The 19,969-nt window shown below is 42.0% G+C and overlaps 1 protein-coding gene and 1 pseudogene across 35 annotated transcripts in view; both read right to left on the bottom strand.

The window, feature by feature from the left end:
* The window catches only part of TJP1 (tight junction protein 1), a 338,414-nt gene that overhangs the window by 134,263 nt on the left and 184,182 nt on the right, over positions 1-19,969 (bottom strand). The window lies entirely within an intron of this gene.
* Positions 2,978-3,093, bottom strand: LOC145530769 (U4 spliceosomal RNA; annotated as a pseudogene).

The following is a 19,969-nucleotide window of genomic DNA, read 5'->3' as shown; positions in this document are numbered from 1 at the left end:
AAGGGAAGCACAGTTCCGGCTGGACTTAACTTGTGCTTCTCCGACTATTGTTAAGAGAAGTTATTCTTGTAATGATCAACTTTTAGAGAGTCAACCCAGGACATGGCAATAACAGACAAAAAAACATAATAATATAACATTTAATAAATAATTATACACATATTATTGCTTTAACCTAAAAAGTAGGTACTGATGGAAATTATATTATTCTGCATTATTTCTCTTTCTGTTATACAAATGTTATTATTTAAATAAAACAACAACAGAATTTGTTGAGTGGCAATCAGTAGTAATTAATAGGAGTAAAATAATGCATGAGAAATATGTAACAATATTTTTAAATGTTTCTGTGTCCTCTGATACAGCAATTTAGCTCATTTACAATCATTTATTAGATATTTAGATTTTGTAGGCTGTAATGGTGCATACATGACTATCAGCTTGTCAGAACACACAGAACTGTACAACACAAAGAATGAACTCTAATGTTAGCTATGGACATTGAGTGAGTGAGTGAATGAAGTGAGTGAAAGTCACTCAGTTGTGTCCAACCCCTTGCGATCCCATGGACTATATAGTCCATGGAATTCTCCAGCCCAGAATACTGGAGTGGGTAGCCTTTCCCTTCTCCTGGGGATCTTCCTAACCCAGGGGTCGAACCCAGGTCTCCCACTTTGCAGGCGGATTCTTTACCAGCCAAGCCACAAGGGAAGCCCAGCTATGGACATTAGTTTTTTTTTAAATGTTAAGTCTCTCTGCATTTAATAACTTTTTTTCCTTCAGCATATTTTGTTTTGTATTAATACGCCCACTGTGGCTCTCTTACAGTCACTGTTTGCATGATATGTCTTTCCCGTTCTTTTACTTTCAGCCTTGTTGAATCTAATGGATTTTTTCTTAACATCCAGCCTGACGATCTGTGAATTTTGATTGGAGTGTTTAATCTATGCACATTTAGTTTTTTAACTTATCCAGTTGGAAGTATCTCTGCCATCTGGATATTTATTTTCTATATGACTATGTGTTTTGTTCCTCTATTCCTCCAGATATTGCCTCTTTTTCAGTAAGTAGATGTTTTGTTATGTATCATTTTCATTTTTTCATGGACCTTTGGACTATTTTTGGTTTTAGTTATCTTCCTGCATGCTAGGTCACTTCAGTCATGTCTGACTCTTTGCAATCCCATGGACTGTAGCCCACCAGGCTCCTCTGTCCATGAGATTTTCCAGGCAAGAATACTGGAATGGGTTGCCATTTCCTTCTCCAGGGGATGTTCCTGACCCAGGAATTGAACCTGGGTCTCCTGCATTGCAGGCAGATTCTTTACCATCTGAGCCACTACTATTTAACTACCATACACACACACACACACACACACACACACACACACACGTCCTGTTCCTTTCTGCTCCATGACACCATAGGGTATTAGTATCATTACTCTGTTTCCTGTCCCTATAACACCTGTCTGCCTTTGTCAAGCCCACAGGACAATGATGCCAGGTGTCAGTCCAGTGCGATGACATCAAGCTAAATACCCTCTCAATACAAATGAGCAGGTTTTCAGACTTGTGGTAATTCATTTCCACCTCTCCAAAAATGTCCACCCACTTCATATCTACAGGCTTGTTAATCAGGTTGTCTGCATCTATAAATTCATCAAACAAGCTACATCTAAAAGATCCACTGTTTCATAAAAACTCTTCACTTTTACAAAAACTCTTCAGGAGAAACTGCAAAGCAATGCATAGGGAAGTTTCACGTTGCCTCCACCCTGCCCACACTGAGGTCAGCACCAAACACATCCCCAGGACAACACTGCTACCAAAAATGCACACTGGACAACCGGAGACTGTCTGGATTTCATGAGCTGTCTGTGCCTGGGTGCCTGCTCTATGCTGCTTCTTTTAACCACAACCACCAGCACCCCCCAAGACATTCACTCACACTCGGCCTTTCCCACAGGGCTCCCTCCTATCAGCCCTTCATAACCACACCCATCCTGTCCCCCACCCCCTGACCCAGCAACTAGTGATCTGATCTTCATCTCTGTAATTACTTCACGAATATTACATACATGTAATCACAAGGTATGTAAGCTTTCGGAACTGGCTTTTGTCACTTGGTACAGTTTCCCTGAGATTTCCACAAGCTGTTGCACATCCCAGAGGCTCATTCCCTCTTGGTGCTGAGTGGTGTCCAGGGTACGGATGGATCACAGTCTGCTCAACCATCACTCACTGAAGGATACCGTCATGGGCAAACCTGCTCTGAGTGTCTGTGTACCGATCCCAGCATGGAAATAACTCCTTACTTCTCTGGGATAAATGCCCAAGAATTCAAACGCTGAGTCCCTACAGTGAATCCACTTTTAGTTCTGAAAGAAACTGCCCACCTATTTTCCAGGGAAGCTGTACCACTTTACATCCTCACAGCAATGACTGAGGGATCCAGACACTCTGCATCTTCAGTATTGTCCATAGGTTATACTTTAGCCACTCCGATGACTAAGTGTGTAATGGTATCTTGGATGGTTTTAGTTTGCATTTCCCTAATGGCTAATGATACTGAACAGCTTGTCAGGTGTGGGTTTGTTTTTTTTTTTTGCCATACCACAAGATCTTCATTCCTGACTAGGAACTGAACCCGGGCTCTTGGCCCTGAAAGTGCAAAGTCCTAACCATTGAACTGCCAGGAAATTCCCCCATTTTCCCAACAAATTTTTCTTTACTGTTATTTTGAGAGTTCTTTAAACAGTCTAGATATAAGCACTTTGTTGGATTCCTGGTTTGAAAACATTTTTTTTTCCAGTAAATAGCTTATCTGAATCCTTTCAACAGACTCTTTCCCAGAGCAAAGGCTGTTTTGATGAATTTGAACTTATCAATTTTTCCCTCTTATGAATCACACCTTTGGTATCAAGTCTAAGAGTTCCCAGCCCTGTTCTAAGTCCTGAAGATCTTCTCTTACATTGTTTTCTAGAAGTTCAATAGTTTTACATTTTACATTTAAATTTTTCTTTTTTTTTTTCAATTAGCAATAATCGCACCTTGGTAAACCTCACTGGTTACGATACTGCCACTGTGCAAAGCTTGTCTATCATTTTTCAGTTCCGTTCAGTTCAGTCCCTCAGTTGTATCTGACTCTTTGTGAACCCATGGACTGCATCACACCAGGCTTCACTCTCCATCACCAACTCCCAGAGCTTGCTCAAACTCATGTCCATTGAGTCAGTGATGCCATCCAACCATCTCATCCTCTATTGCTCCCTTCTCCTCCTGCCTGCAATCTTTCCCAGCATCAGGGTCTTTTCTAATGAGTCAGTTCTTCACATCAGGTTGCCAAAACATTGGAGCTTCAGCTTCAGCTTCGGTCCTTCCAATGAATATTCAGGACTGATTTCCTTTAGGATTGACTGGTTTGATCTCCTTGCTGTCCAAGGGACTCTCAAGAGTCTTCTCCAACATTTCAGTTCAAAAGCATCAATCTTCAGCACTCAGCTTTCTTATGGTCCAACTCTCACATCTATACATGACTACTGGAAAAACCATGGCTTTGACTTTGTGGGTAAAGTAATGTCTCTGCTTTTTAATACGCTAAGTTTGTCATAGCCCTTCTTCCAAGGAGCAAGTGCCTTTTAATTTCATGGATATAATCACCATCTGCAGTGATTTTGGAGCCCAAGAAAATGAAGTCTGTCACTGTTTCCATTGTTTCCACATCTATTTGCCATGAAGAGATGGGACCAGATGCCATGATCTCCATTTTTTGAATGTTGAGTTTTAAGACAGCTTTTTCACTATCTTCTTTCACTTTCATCAAGAGGCTCTTTAGTTCCTCTTTGCTTTCTGCCATAAGTGTGGTGTCATCTGCATATCTGAAGTTATTCATATTTTTCCCAGCTATTTTGATTCCAGTTTGTGCTTCATCCAGCCCAGCATTTCGCATGATGTACTCTGCATGTAAGTTAAATAAGCAGGGTGACAACATACATACAGCCTTGACATACTCTTTTCCCAATTTGGAACCAGTCTGTTGTTCCATGTCCAGTTCTAACTGTTGCTTTTTGACCTGCATACAGATTTCTCAGGAGGCAGGTAAGGTGGTCTGGTATTCCCATCTCGTGAAGAATTTTCCACAGTTTGTTGTGATCCACATAGTCAAAGGCTTTAGCATAGTCAATGAAGCAGAAGTTGATGCTTTCCTAGAATTCTCTTGCTTCTTCTATGATGCAACCGATGTTGGCAATTTGATCTCTGGTTCCTCTGCCTTCTCTAAATCCAGCTTGAACATCTGGAAGCTCTCGGTTCACATACTTTTGAAGCCTGGCTTGGAGAATTTTCAGCATTACTTTGCTAGCGTGTGAGATGAGTGCAACTGTGTGGTAGTTTGAACATTCTTTGGCATTGCCTTTCTTTGGGATTGGAATGAAAACTGACCTTTTCCAGTCCTGTGGCCACTGCTGAGTTTTCCAAATTTGCTGGCATATTGAGTACAGCATTTTAACAGCATCATCTTTTAGGATCTGAAATAGCTCAACTGGAATTCCATCACCTCTGCTAGCTTTGTCCACAGTGATGCTTCCCAAGGCCCATCATCATTTTTAAACTACCCAAATGGATAAGTTACACCTCTCTCAGAGAAAACAGTTTTAAAGCAAAGATGTAATTTGAACTTGTGGGAACAAAGTTTTATTTTAGTTGAGAAAATTGCCCTTATCTGATGACTTAACTTTTAAACAGTCATTAAAAAATGAGTCATCTTCTCACCATATGAGTTTTTGCCTCAACCTAAACGTAACAGCAAACAACTTGGGTGCAGTTGCTCAATCTTTTCCTAGGTTTCTCACACATTGTCAAAGACCATTAAGCAGTTCTGAAGAAACAGCATACAAATATTCAGACCTTTTTTCTCCATTCTCATCCTCAATGTGTGTCCAAATCAGAGAAGGACATGCCTTTTATCTGCACTTTGGAAAAAGGATTTGGGGGATGGGGGTGCAGGGAATACTATTTTATGTCAGGTCAAAGTTTTAACATCACATGATGTCTGAGGACAACGCCAGCCATTGGGCCGACAATCTCTTTGCATTTCTATAAATGCAAACATTGCATTAAGTGCTTCTAAATATTCTGAGGAAGCTGGAAAGTAACCAAACACTTGCATTCGGAAAGCATCTCAGGTGAATCTTTTTAGGAATGTTGTGTATGAGGTGTGCAGGCATGTAGCATGTGAGACCATTTCAGTTTCTTCACTCAGACTAACTGGGATTCACATTTGCTCTGTCTGCAAATAAACAGAGTAGGACAAGATATCAACAACCTTGCACTGTTTGCTTACTGAGATATCATTTAAACCTTTACAGAAAGGGAAGAAAGTGTTAGTCGCTCAGTCATGCCTGACTCTCTGCGACCCCACGGACTGTAGCCTGCCAGGCTCCTCCATCTCTGGGATCTTCCAGGCAAGAATACAGGAGTGGGTTGCCATTTCCTTCTCCAGGGCATCTTCCTGACACAGGGATCAAACCCGGGTCTCCTGCATTGCAGGCAGACTCTTTATGGTCTAAGCCACAGAAATGAAGATGATCTGAAATGTCAATTTTCAAATCAAAACACCTCACAGCTGGGTAGAACACTTCTGCTGCCCTGATCTGACACACCCCTGACCTACTGCAGAAACAGGATGTTGGACAAGCCCTGACAGGATCAGATCTAAGCCACACGGCCCAACATGTCCGCCAGGGAGATTCCCTCTTTCTTGCCCACGTGGCACATTATTGCAACTTCTGGATCAGGAAATGTAACCTTCCTCAGTTTCACAGAGTATTCAGGCAATAAGGTCGTATTGCATTCCTGTGGCCTGCCAGAGATTCTTCCACACCAGCTAGTCTCAATTGCATATTGGTGTCTTTAGCGGAGATGGAGGACTTTTGATTGACTGGGAAGTACCTGCCTATCTCAGCCCCAGTCGGTGGGCTCCTCCTCTGCACTTCCACAGCCCCCTCCCCATGCCCTACCCCCGCTCCATTCTGGGTGCTGCACTCTAGGCTCTGTTTGGGTCACCGGCTCTTCCTGATCCAGTCCTCCTGGTCCCCGTGCATCTTTTTATCTGTTGTTAAAATTTCACAGTCATTCTGTCTTTTTCAGTGAGATCTGGGTGATGCTGCCACTGATAATAGCAATTGTTTTCATTTTAATTATCTGAATCCTTAGAAAGCATGATCAGAATGTTCACAATGTTTAACACTTTAACCAGCACTATCTCAACACAAAGCACACAGTTAACCAACAGTCAACACTGAATTCTTAATGCTTGGGTTGCACCACCCTTAATTACACACTTAAACCTCCACGGCTCAGTGATGCAACAACAGTGCCGATTTACTGTGACCTGCAAATCGTGGTGCCACTGGCGGTCAGCGCAAAAAGTCACACCTGGCACAGAAGGCAAATAACCCACACAGGACCCGTGAAACACTAAAATGGTGTTGTATCCAGGCCCTATTTGGGGGGAGGGGACCATCTTATGGGCTTTGTACTCCCCTTCACCCAACCTTCAGTACCCATCACCAGAAGCCAGGGTTTCACGTCCCAGGGTGCAGCTTCTTGGGACACAGGATATTGAATGCTAGAATGAGGACACTCTGCGCCAAGGAAGTCAGTGAGTCCCTTAGGGACACCAGAGAAGAGCCTTCTAGGGGGCCCTGGGCCAGGATGACCCTGCTCTCTGGCTCCAGTGGAACCTTTCTGGACAACCAGGGGGAGACGGCTCAGAGAGCAGATAAACGGGCACGCCTCCTCCTCCTTCTCAGCCACATCCCCATTTCATCCCTACACCAAAAGTTATAACTGTCCACAGCCTCCTCATTCCCCAAAAGGAAGAGGGGCAGACTCTGAACCCGGAGAGCACAGTGTGCAGACTTCCTCAGACATCGCTACTCAAGGCTCAGAGGAGAGCTGCCCGCAGCAGCACCTGCCATGAACACAAAGCACTGGTCTTCACCATCCACTGTATTTCTGCTTTAGATGCCATGCACCATTCTGCACATTTGGGATACAAGAAAGAATAGAGAGAACGTCTCTCTCCTCAAAGAATCTCTCCTCCTAGAGAAGGAGACGATATACGAGATAAGAACCAGAGAGCGAGGGCTGAGAGCAGGTGGAGGCAAGGGAAGCAGAGAACAGGGAGGTTTGCTTAGATGGGGGCTTAGGGAAGGCATGCCCAGGAGGTGGGTCGGTGGGAGGGTAATATCTGACACAGAAAAACGTGGACCTGAGAATAAATCCCTGTATTTCAAAGTCCTTGGAGTACATTTCAAAGGGTGCCACCACTTCGAGGGCAGGAGCTGGCATTTCCCACGAGTGGCAAGAAGACCCCACCAAGGGTGCACATGACTGCATGTGGTTGACAAGAAGGGGAGGCAAGCCTGGCAGTGTCCCCGCCAGCCTAGAGGGCTGGGTTTCTCTGTGACCGGACGGTAGGGGCGCTGATCCCCACGCCCCATGCAGTATGGACTGGAGTCAGGTCTGGCAAGTCCACAACAAAGAGCTGACCAGGCACAAGGGCAGGGGGAAAATATTTCAGCAAAAATATTTAACCCACTGAAGATAATTTATATCTGTGTACAAACAACCTGCTGATTAAAATGGATCCTTAACTGCTCATTAAAAGAAGGTCTGTCCTCCAGGACCTATACTTTGGAGCACTTAGTTACCACTGAATTGGAGTCACAGTATCAGCAAAGTAGAGAAAGGCTGCATTTATTTATATGCTGTAACTTTACTTCTTTGACTAAGTAAATTTATACCATATGCATCGGTGGAGATGCTGTCCATGGATTCCACGTGGGGTCTGCTGGCAGAGCCCACAGGATGTGCTGAGAGAAGAGACGTCAGAACAGGGCAAGAGAGGAGCCAAGGAAAATGCTAAGATTTTTGATTTAAGCTACTGAAAGCATGGAGCCTCCATCAAGTAAGATCATATACCGTGTGGAAAAGCAGGTTTTGGCGGCTGACGTCAGTAGCTAGTTTTGGCGTGTTGTGTAAGAGGCTCGTGTGGATGTCCACGGAGAAACACAGGGTCAGCGTGGGAAATGTGATTGGACTTGAGGTCCAGGATGAATGCAGAGATCATCAGTGTGACGTTCTCTCTGAAGCCATTGGTGGTGAGCTCCCACAGCAAGGGCTGTGAATGCACAGAAGAGAGCCAGGATGGAGCATGCCAGGGTCAGAGGTCAGGGAGAAGAGGTCCAGGCGACTACGAATGAGGAACCAACAAGACGGAGGACAGTGTCTTAGAAGCCAAGTGAGGCTGATGTTTGAAGGAGGAGGGAGTTACAAACACACAAGGACAAAGAGACAGCACCGGTCAGGAAGTGTCTCCTTCCTCTCCCTCTCCCCTAAAACTTTAATCAGTCCCTGGAATCTATTCCAGACAACATCCCAACAGACCCTCAAAATGCTTGAAGCAAAAACTGACAAAGATGAAAAGCCCCTTCTTGCAGTTAGGAACTGCAGGCTCCTCTCAGCAGGTCTGATTAAAGTTTATAGCACTAAATACTTGAATGGAAAATGCTGGAAGGTCTCAAATTAATAACCTAACTTCCTACCTCAAGAAACTGGGGGTGGGGGTAGGGAGAGCAAAATCAAGCTAAAGTGAACAGAAGGAAGTAATACAGATAAGACCAAAACCCAGCAAAATTAAAAACAGAAAAACAAAAGAGAAAAGCAAAAACCAGGAGGCTGGTTCTTAGGGGAGGAGGATCAATAAAATTGAACAAAAGTCTAATGAGACTGACAAACATAAAAAGAGAGAAAACACAAAAGACCATTATCAGAAATGAAATAAGGGACATCAGTACAGATCCCATAGTCAGTGATAAGATAACAAGGAAATCCCATGAACAATCTTTTCAGAAATTTGAAAACTCAGAAGAAATGGACTAAATACCTCAAACCCCACAAACTACCAAAACTCAACCAAGATCAAATAATCAATCTGAACAGTCTTGTCACCTTTAAAAAATGCATATCTAACTTTAAAGCTTCCAAAAGATAAATTTCCAGGGCCAAAATGATTCACTGGGGAATTCTACCAAACATTTAAGTAAAAATTAACACCAATCAAGGGCTACGCTGGTGGCTCAGCAGTAAAGAATCTGTCTGCCAATGCAGGAGACATGGGTCCAACCTCTGGGTCAGCCAGATCCCCTGGAGGAGGAAATGACAACTCACTCCACTATTCTCGCCTAGAGAATCTCATGGACAGAGAAGCCTGGCAGGCTACAGTCCATGGAGTAGCACAGAGTCAGCCGTGACTGACTAAACACTACCACCACCACTAATCAAAATCATTGCAAGATATTTATTGATACAGACAATATTATTTCATAATATATATAGGGAGAAGTATATATTAAGAAGAGGTGGCAAGAATACACAGAAGAACTATACAAAAAAGATCTTCAAGACCCAGATAACCATGATGTGACCCAGATCACTCACCTAGAGCCAGACATCTTGGACTGCGAAGTCAAGTGGGCCTTAGGAAGCATCACTACGAACAAAGCTAGTGGAGGCGATACAATTCCAGTTGAGCTAGTTCAAATCCTAAAAGATGATGCTGTGAAAGTGCTGTACTCAATATGCCAGCAAATTTGGAAAGCTCAGCAGGGGCCACAGGACTGGAAACAGTCAGTTTTCATTCCAATCCCAAAGAAAAGCAATGACAAAGAATGTTCAAACTACCACACAATTGCATTCAACTCACACACTAGCAAAATAATGCCCAAAATTCTCCAAACCAGGCTTCAACAGTACGTCAACCATGAACTTCCAGATGTTCAAACTGGATTTAGAAAAGGCAGAGAAACCAGAGATCAAATTGTCAACATCCACTGGGTCATCAAAAAAGCAAGAGAGTTCCAGAAAAACATCTATTTCTGCTTTACTAACTATGCCAAAGCCTTTGACTGTGTGGAGAATTCTTAAAGAGATGGGAATATCAGACCACCTTACCTGACTCCTGGGAAATCTGTATGCAGGTCAAGAAGCAATAGTTAGAACTGCACATGGAACAACAGACTGGTTCCAAATTGGGAAAAGAGTATGTCAAGGCTGTATATTGTCACCCTGCTTATTTAACTTATATGCAGATTACATCATGTGAAATGCCAGGCTGGATGAAGCACAAGCTAGAATCAAAATTGCTGGGAGATATATCAATAAACCTCAGATACACAGATGACACCATCCTTCTGGCAGAAACCGGAAAAGAGCTAAAGAGCCTCTTGATGAAAGTGAAAGCAGAGAGTGAAAAAGCTGTCTTAAAACTCAACATTCAAAAAATGAAGATCATGGCATCTTGTCCTATCACTTCATGGCAAATAGAGAAACAATGGAAGCAGTGACAGACTTTATTTCCTGGGCTCCAAAATCACTGTAGATGGTTAATGCAGCCATGAAATCAAAGGACCCTTGCTCCTTGGAAGAAAAAATATGACCAACCTAGACAGCATATTAAAAAGCAGAGACATTACTTTGCCCACAAAGATCTGTCTAGTCAAAACAATGGTTTTTCCAGTAGTCATGTATGGATTTGAGAGTTAGACTATAAAGAAAGCTGAGCACCAAAGAAATTATACTTTTGAACTGTGGTGTTGGAGAAGACTCTTGCGAGTCCCCTGGACTGCAAGGGGATCAAACTTGTCAATCCTAGAGGAAATCAGTCCTGAATATTCATTGGAAATGCTGATGCTGAAGCTAAAGCTCCAATACTTTGGCCACCTGATGCAAAGAACTGACTTATTGGAAAAGGCCTTGATGCTGGGAAAGATTGAAGGCGGGAGGAGAAGGGGATGACAGAGGATGAGATGGTTGGATGGCATCACCAACTCAATGGATATGAGTTTGAGCCAGCTCTTGTAGTTGGTGATGGACAGGGAAGCCTGGCATGCTGCAGTCCATGGGGTTGCAAAGAGTCAGACATGACTGAGTGACTGGACTAAATTGAATACATAGGAAGGCAAAAAAATTAGAGTAGGTAGATTCATTTTGAAAAAATAAATAAAATGGGAGGAATCAAGTCTATGTGGTCTCAGGAATTAAGTCTATGCGGTTTATTACATATCTATAGTAACCAAGACTATGTGGTACGTACAAAGATCAGTACAACCCATACAGACACGCCTGATTCATCTTGACAAAGGTGCAATTCAAAGAAAGGACAGCCTTTTGAACAAGCAGTGCTGTAGCAATCAGACATTCATCAGCAAAAAAAAATGAATATGGACCGAAATCTCACATCTCATACATAAACTAATTCAAAATTGATCAGACACTTAAATGCAAAACCTTTAGTGAAAAAAAGAGAAAATCTTCAGGATCTCAGGTTAGGCAATATTCATTGGAAGGACTGATGCTAAAGCTGAAGCTCCAATACTTTGGCCACCTGATGCAAAGAACTGACTCACTGGGAAAGACCCTGATGCTGGGAAATACTGAAGGCAAAAGGAGAAGGGGGAGACAGAGGATGAGATGGTTGGATGGCATCACCGACTCAATGAACATGAGTTTGAGCAAACTCCAGAAGACAGTGAAGGGCAGGGAAGCCTGGCGTGCTGCCATTCATGGGGTCAAAAGAGCCGGACACGACTGAGCGAATGAACAACAAGAACAAAGATTTCCAAAACTCAACACTGAAAGGACAACCCACTAGAGGAAATAGTGAAGAACTGTACATCATCAAACTTAAACACTTTTGCTCTGCCAAGGACCCTGTTAAGACAATGGAAAAGACAAGCCACAAACTGGAAGAAAATATCTGCAAACCACATACCTAACAGATAGACTAAAATATATAAGGAACAGACGTTTCACTGAAGGGAATATTCAGATGGTTATAAGCATGAAAAGATGTTCAATGTCCTGAGCCCTCAGGGAAATGCACATGCAAAGAGGTACCATTGCACATTTATCAGTCAAACCCTGCTTTGTGACAATACCAAATGCCCAGAAAGGATCTAGGAAAACTGGGTCACTCATACATTGCTGGGCTGCCCAGGTGGTGCTAGTGGTAAAGAACCTGCCTCCAGATGGAGGAGACGCAGGTTCCATCCCTGGGTCTGGAAGATCCCCTGAAGCAGGACATGGCAACCCATTCTCATATTCTTGCCTGGAGAATCCACAGAGGATCCTGGCGGGCTATAGTTCATAGAGTCACAAAGAGTCGGACATGACTAAAGTGACACGCATACATTGCTGGTGGAAACACGGTATGGTAGAGCCACTCTAAAAATGTTTGGCAGTTTCTTATGAAAGTAAACATGCAATTAGTACACCCAGAAATTTCATTCTTGGGCATTTATCTCAGCAAAATTAAAACTGATATGCACACAAGAACTTGTACATGAATATTCATAGCAGCTTTACTTATAAGAGCCCCAGATTAGAATCAGTCCAGGTGTTCTTCAGCAGGTGAGTTACACTGGGGTCCAGCTATACCAGGGAATACTATTTGTCAATAAAAAGGAAAAACCAATTTAAATCTGTAACAACTTGGCTGAATCTCCAGGAAATCATATCGAGTGAAATAAGCCAATCCCAAAAGGTTCAGTCTACACCGAATGCTTGACTCCATTTATATGACATTTGAAATGATAGCATCTTATAAACAGAGAATTAGTTGTTGTCAGTAGTTAGGGACCTGCCATGGGAAGGGAAAAAGTTGCATGTGGTTATAAAAAGGTGACATATGAGAGTTTATTGTGGTGTTGGAAATAGTATCTTGACTGTAGTGGCAGATACACACAAACCTACACATGTTGCACAAGTGACGAAACTGTATAGAACTTAATACACACATATAAATAAAACTAAGGAAATATCAATAAGATCAGTGGACTGTATCAAAGTCAATAACCTGGTTGTGATATTAAACTGTCCTTCTATAAAATGTTATAAATGGGGAAACTGGACAAAGTACTCAAGGGACTTCTCTGTATTGATTTTTATAACTGCATGTGAAATTACAAATATCTGAAAAAATTTTTAATTAAAAATATAAAAGGCTAGATAAACAGAAATATTCATATCAAAGTGGGTCCATTTTTTCCTACAAACTTCATATTCAACACAATGGCCATGCTATAAAAACTGAATAAGAGGAACGGATACCCTGTGGTTATTTATCAACATATCAAAAGTAAAATAAATACAAGTACATTCTAAAAATAAATTCAAAGCTCTGTAAAATGTAATCAGACAAGGTTACTAAATGTTCTTGTTTTCCGGATCATGACAGTGATTTCCTTACATCAAAACCTAGAAATGAATATCCTTTGTTGACTGACTTTCGTGATGAATGCTGTTCTGCCACGATAACAATACCAAGGCGACGGTGGTTTTTTCACGAGAGGCTCCCTCATGGAGGGAGCAACCATGCATTTGCATCTCCAGCAGCCAGTCGCAGCAACTTCTCCACATCACCACCAGGTTCCCACGAAGCAGGGAGAAGGAAGCGAGTGGACGCATCTCAGTACCTCCCCTCTAATAATACATGGAGACACGACCAGTCAGTCCATTCTTGGGCCATGACATTTTCAGAAAAAATCATGTAATTACTCGGGAAAAAAATATGTATTTACCAAATATATATTTCCCATATGCAGGAAGTTAGGTGAGCAACAAGAGGTGGCCCCTTTAGCTAACTGACCAATAGCCACCTAATCCCACCAAACACTTTATCAGTCCCGCCCATGATACACCCACCAGTCCTCCAAAAATAGGGGGCCAAAAAAATCTCCTTACTGCCTTGTTGTTCAGTCGCTCACTTATGTCCAACTCTTTGTGATCCCTTGGACTGCAGCACGCCATGTCCTTCACCATCTCCCAGAGTTTGCTCACACTCATGTCCATTGAGTCAGTGATGCCATCCAACCAACTCATTCTCTGTCTACTGGTGGGACTGTCCCTACTCTGGAACATGTTTTTTTTTTTTTTAATAAATTTATTTATTTTAGTTGGAGGCTAATTACTTTATAATATTGTAGTAGTTTTTGCCATACATTGACATGAATCAGCCATGGGTTTACATGTGTTCCCCATCCTGAACCCCCCTCCCACCTCCCTCCCCATCCCATCCCTCTGGGTCATCCCATTGCCCCAACCCTGAGCATTTGTCTCATGCATCGGACATGGAATGGTGTTCTGCTTCACATATGATAATATACATGTTTCAATGCTATTCTCCCAGAACGTCCCACCCTCACCTTCTCCCTCAGAGTCCATAAGACTGTTCTATGCATCTGTGTCTCTTATTCTGTCTCGCATATAGGGTTATCGTTGCCATTTTTCAAATTCCATATATATGCATTAGTATACTGTATTGGTGTTTTTCTTTCTGGCTTACTTCACTCTGTATAATGGGCTCCAGTTTCATCCATCTCAATAGAACCGATTCAAATGTATTTTTTTTTAATGGCTGAGTAATATTCCATTGTGTATATGTACCACAGCTTCCTTATCCATTCATCTGCTGATGGACATCTAGGTTGCTTCCATGTCCTGGCTATTGTAAACAGTGCTGCGATGAACATTGGGGTACACATGTCTCTTTCAATTCTGGTTTCCTCGGTGTGTATGCCCAGCAGTGGGATTGCTGGGTCATATGGCAGCTCTATTCCCAGTTTTCTAAGGAATCTCCACACTGTTCTCCATAGTGGTTGTACTAGTTTGCATTCCCACCAACAGTGTAAGAGGGTTCCCTTTTCTCCACACCCTCTCCAGCATTTATTGCTTGTAGACTTTTGGATAGCAGCCATTCTGACTGGTGTGAAATGGTACCTCATTGTGGTTTTGATTTGCATTTCTCTGATAATGAGTGATGTTGAGCATCTTTTCATGTGTTTGTTAGCCATCTGTATGTCTTCTTTGGAGAAATGTCTGTTTAGTTCTTCGGCCCATTTTTTGATTGGGTCGTTTATTTTTCTGGAATTCAGCTGCAGGAGTTGCTTGTAAATTTTTGAGATTAATTGTTTGTTGCTTCGTTTGCTATTATTTTCTCCCATTCTGAAGGCTGTCTTTTCACCTTTCTTATAGTTTCCTTTGTTGTTCAAAAAGAAATAAAAAGAATACAGATAGGAAAAGAAGAAGTAAAACTCTCACTGTTTGCAGATGACATGATCCTCTACATAGAAAACCCTAAAGATTCTACCAGAAAATTACTAGAGCTAATCAATGAATATAGTAAAGTTGCAGGATATAAAATTAACACACAGAAATCCCTTGCATTCCTATACTCCAACAATGAGAAAACAGAAAGAGAAATTAAGGAAACAATACCATTCACCATTGCAACAAAAAGAATAAAATACTTAGGAATATATCTACCTAAAGAAACAAAAGACTTATATATAGAAAACTATAAAACACTGATGAAAGAAATCAAAGAGGACACAAACAGATGGAGAAATATACCATGTTCATGGATTGGAAGAATTAATATAGTGAAAATGAGTATACTACCCAAAGCAATCTATAGATTCAATGCAATCCCTATCAAGCTACCAATGGTATTTTTCACAGAACTAGAACAAATCATTTCACAATTTGTATGGAAATATAAGAAACCTCGAATAGCCAAAGCAATCTTGAGAAAGAAGAATGGAACTGGAGGAATCAACCTGCCTGACTTCAGGCTCTACTACAAAGCTACAGTCATCAAGACAGTATGGTACTGGCACAAAGATAGAAATACAGATCAATGGAACAAAATAGAAAGCCCAGAGATAAACCCACGTACCTATGGACATCTTATCTTCGACAAAGGAGGCAAGAATATACAATGGAGAAAAGATAGTCTCTTTAACAAGTGGTGCTGGGAAAACTGGTCAACCAGTTGTAAAAGAATGAAACTAGAACACTTCCTAACACCATACACAAAAATAAACTCAAAATGGATTAAAGATCTAAATGTAAGACCAGAAACTATAAAACTCCTAGAGGAAAACATAGGCAAAACACTCTCCAACATAAATCACAGCAGGATCCTCCATGACCCACCTCCCAGAATATTGGAAATAAAAGCAAAAATAAACAAATGGGACCTAATTAAAATTAAAAGCTTTTGCACAACAATGGAACATATTTTATACAGAAGTAACCTTTGATGGTCACTGGACTCATTAGCTGCTCATAAATATTCCATGAATACATACATCTAATTATAGTAGACTGAATTACAAGAAAAACAGGAGGATAGAGAATCTAGTTATATAACCTGCAGCTGTCAATCAACAACTTCCCTGGATTATGCAAATAGCCCTGCCTTAAAAACTCTGTAATGCAGCCCTCTGGGGCCATTGCTTCCCCTGGCATGGCCCACCTCTCCCTTGAGGTGTCCTCTCTGTTCTTCCTTTCTGTGTGCTCAGTTGTGTCCATCTCTTTGAGACCTGTTCTTTCTTTCCTTATTGTTAATAAGCTTTCTTGCAACAGATAAGTTCATTCTTCTCTGCGTCCTTACCAGGAACTGAGGCCCACGGAAGGAAGGGTCTCCAGACTCTACTACACTAACGTAGATACAAAAAAGATAGAAGCACCAAAAAGCTATAAACAAGACAGACAGCCTCTGTGCTGGCAACTGGGGGGTGGCGTCCACAGTAGGGTGGATGGTGGCCCATGAGACAAGTCCACACCCTGATCCACAGGAGCTGAAAAATGTGACCTTATTTGCAAAAATGGGTCTGTACAGATAAGGATTCTGAGATAGGAGGCTGTAAATCCAGTAAATATCCTTATAGAGGAGGTGTGAGGGAAACAGGGAGAAGGGTGTGAAGCCCAGCAGAGGCTGGAGGGCAGAGGCCACCAGCCCGGCATGCCCAGCACTGCCCAGGAAGACCAGGCAGCCACCCAGACTGGAAGGGACAAGGATCAGTCTCTCCTGGCCTCCTGCAGGGAGCATGGCCCTGCCAGATTCTGGACTTCAAGTCTCCAGGACTGTGTGCTAATTTGTTAGAGCAGTCTCCCTTCAGCAGGAATATAATCCACATACCTGCCAATCAGAGGAAAACATGAAAACCACTATCTTTCAAATTCAGGATAAAACAGGTCTCAAGAAGACCATAGGGTGGTTTCCTGCGTGGTAAAGAATCTGCCTGTCAATAAAAGAGACATGGGTTTGATCGCTAGTCTGGGAAGACCCTACATGCCTTGGAGCAACTAAGCCTGTGCGCTGCAAGTACTGAGCCTGTGCTCTAGAGCCTGGAAGTCACAACTACTGAGCCCATGCACTGCAACTACTGAAACTCGAGCACCTAGAGCCTGTGCTCTGCAACAAGAGAAGCCACCTCAGTGAGAAGACTGCACACCGCAACTAGAGAGTAACCCCTGCTCGCTGCAACTACAGAAAAGCCTGCACAGCACAGACCCAGCACAGCCAAAAATAAATGGATTTTTTTAAAAAAAGAATACCTTAGGGCTCTAGCTCACAAAAGTGTGAAAATATGAAACACAGTATCAAGGAATAACTTTAGCCTACTATGCATGGACCTATATGAAAACAAAGAAAAAAGTTAATTACTATTTTAATTATTATTTATACGTGTTTATTTATTTAAGTCAAGAAGTGGGACATGCCCAGCTGCTGAGTGAAGAACTAAACACAGTAAGATGGAAGTCAGTCTCAAATTTGTTTGACACAATGAGAAAAAAAATCCCAAATATATTTTTCAAAGGAATGTAAATGATCCCAAAGTACAAATGATATAGAAATCTAGTGATAAAAAAGATTTATGAGGAAACTGACAGATATGATGATAACAAGACCTGCTGGATACTAGACATAATATAAAGGTATAACTAATAAAACACACGGAAGAAGCTAAATGGAGCAGAACAGATAACAGAGAAATAAATCCTGTTATATAAGAGAATTAATCTATGGTAAAGCCAGCAACAGGAAAGAGAGTATCAAATCAGTAAGCTTTACAAGGACGAAGGCTAGCACCCAGGTTGGGTAGGGTGGGGATGGGGAGGGATTCCTATCCTTGTATCATACTGTATGTGACAATGAACTACACAGGAACTGAAGACAAATTAAACAAGCCAGAAAGAGCGGGCTTCCTGGGTGGCTTAGCGGCAAAGAATCCGCCTACCAGTGTAGCAGACATAGTCAGACACAAGTGATCCCTGGGTCGGGAAGATCCCCTGGAGAAGGATATGGCAACTCACTCCAGTATTATTGCCTGGAGAATCCCATGGACAGAGGAGCCTGGTGGACTACAGTCATGAGGAAAATGCAAATGAAAACCATGATGAGACACCCCTTCACAACCACGAGGATGGCTATAATCAGAAAGAACAATAAAAACAAGAGCGGGAGGACACAAAGCTGAACTTCCATGTATCACTGATGGGGATGTAAAATGGCTCAGCTGCTTTACAGAATAGTCTAGCAGTTCCTCAAAATGTTAAATACAGAGTTACCAGCAATCCCACACCCAAGAGAATTGAAAATATACACCTCGATAAAACTTGTAAACAGAGCGGCATTATGTCACAATAACCGAAGAGCAGAAACAGCACAAACATCCACCAACTGATGACTGAACAAACTGTGGTCTGTTCACACAACAGAGTATTGCTCAGCCCTAAGAAGGAGCGAAGTGTGGCTACCACATGAATAAGCCTTGACAATATCATGTTAAATGAAAGAAGCCTGACATGAAAGGCCACATATTGCATTATCTCATCTGTATGAAACGTTGGGAAGAGGCAAATCCACAGACTGGTAATGACAGGGGCTCAAGAGAGGGTAACTCGGGATGACTGTTAATCACCATGAAGTTCTTTTGGAGTGAAGGAATCATTCTGGTATTATGAAGTTGTATTTTCATCTTAAACCACGTCATGAAATAAATGTGGGAGAAAAAATTTTAAAATAAAAAGAACAGAAGAATATTTCAACAATCTTTCACTGGGAGAGGTCACCCTTCTAAGCATGACATGGATTAAAGAAATTTTAAAGGGTGGATGAACTTAAGTTAATAAAATTTACAAACTTTTACAACACAAGAGACTTCCTGAATGGTTACTGTTGGACTGAAAAGAGGTGGTTACAATTAAAGTTTTTAAAAGGCCAAAGCAGTGGACACCTGCAGGTCTGTCTCCTTCACATGTGGACCCACCCTTGGGCCCTGGTCATGTTTTTCTGCCACATGGACAAGAAAAGCAGAGGAGGCCTTTCTGCAGCCAAACTGAATGAAAGATAGAGGACGGTGTTCAAGTGCCCTGCTCCAGGGGCCTCCAGCCAACATACAGCCTGCCTTTGGCAACTGGGAGATAATTAGGACTGTTTTGGGTTTTTTTTTTTGGGAGGGGGGTTGTTTTTTTCTTTGGTCACACCATGAAGCCTGTGGGATCTTAACTTCCAACCAGGGATCAAACTCGCACCTCCAAGCACCTCCAGCAGTGAAAGCACAGAGTCTTAACCACTAGACTACCAGGGAAGTCCCCACACTGGGTACTCTTAAATAAACAAGCCTGTATTTTCAGTTAGTGGCTCATAACAAACATTGCCTCATTCCCAATATTATTATTATTAGAAAGTGTTCTATTATTAAAACAATGGCTTTATTTCTTTTGTTTTTGTTTTTTTATTTTTTTGGCTGTGCTGATTCTTAGTCACAGGATGCAGGATCTTTAGTTGCAGCATGTGAACTCTAAGTTATGGCATGTGGGGTCTATTTCCCTGACCAGGGATCAAACCTGGGCCCTCTGCAATGGAAGACTAGAGTCTTAGCCACTGGACCACCAGAAAAATCCTTATTTGTTTTTAAATCTTCTAAGTATTTATGCCTTTGGGTTTTTGCCCAGTGTTTCTGTATTAACATTCCAATTTTAACATTAACAGTGTCATCTTCCTGAAATCCAACTAGGAAGTCAGCTCTAACATCACACCTGAAAGCACACCAGCT

The sequence above is a fragment of the Giraffa tippelskirchi genome, chromosome 12, assembly GCF_054371585.1.
Source record: "Giraffa tippelskirchi isolate mGirTip1 chromosome 12, T2T-mGirTip1v1.2.pri, whole genome shotgun sequence".
Classification (NCBI taxonomy): Eukaryota; Metazoa; Chordata; class Mammalia; order Artiodactyla; family Giraffidae; genus Giraffa; species Giraffa tippelskirchi.
Note: the sequence above shows the minus strand (reverse complement) of the source record. Positions and strands in the feature narration are given on the sequence as shown.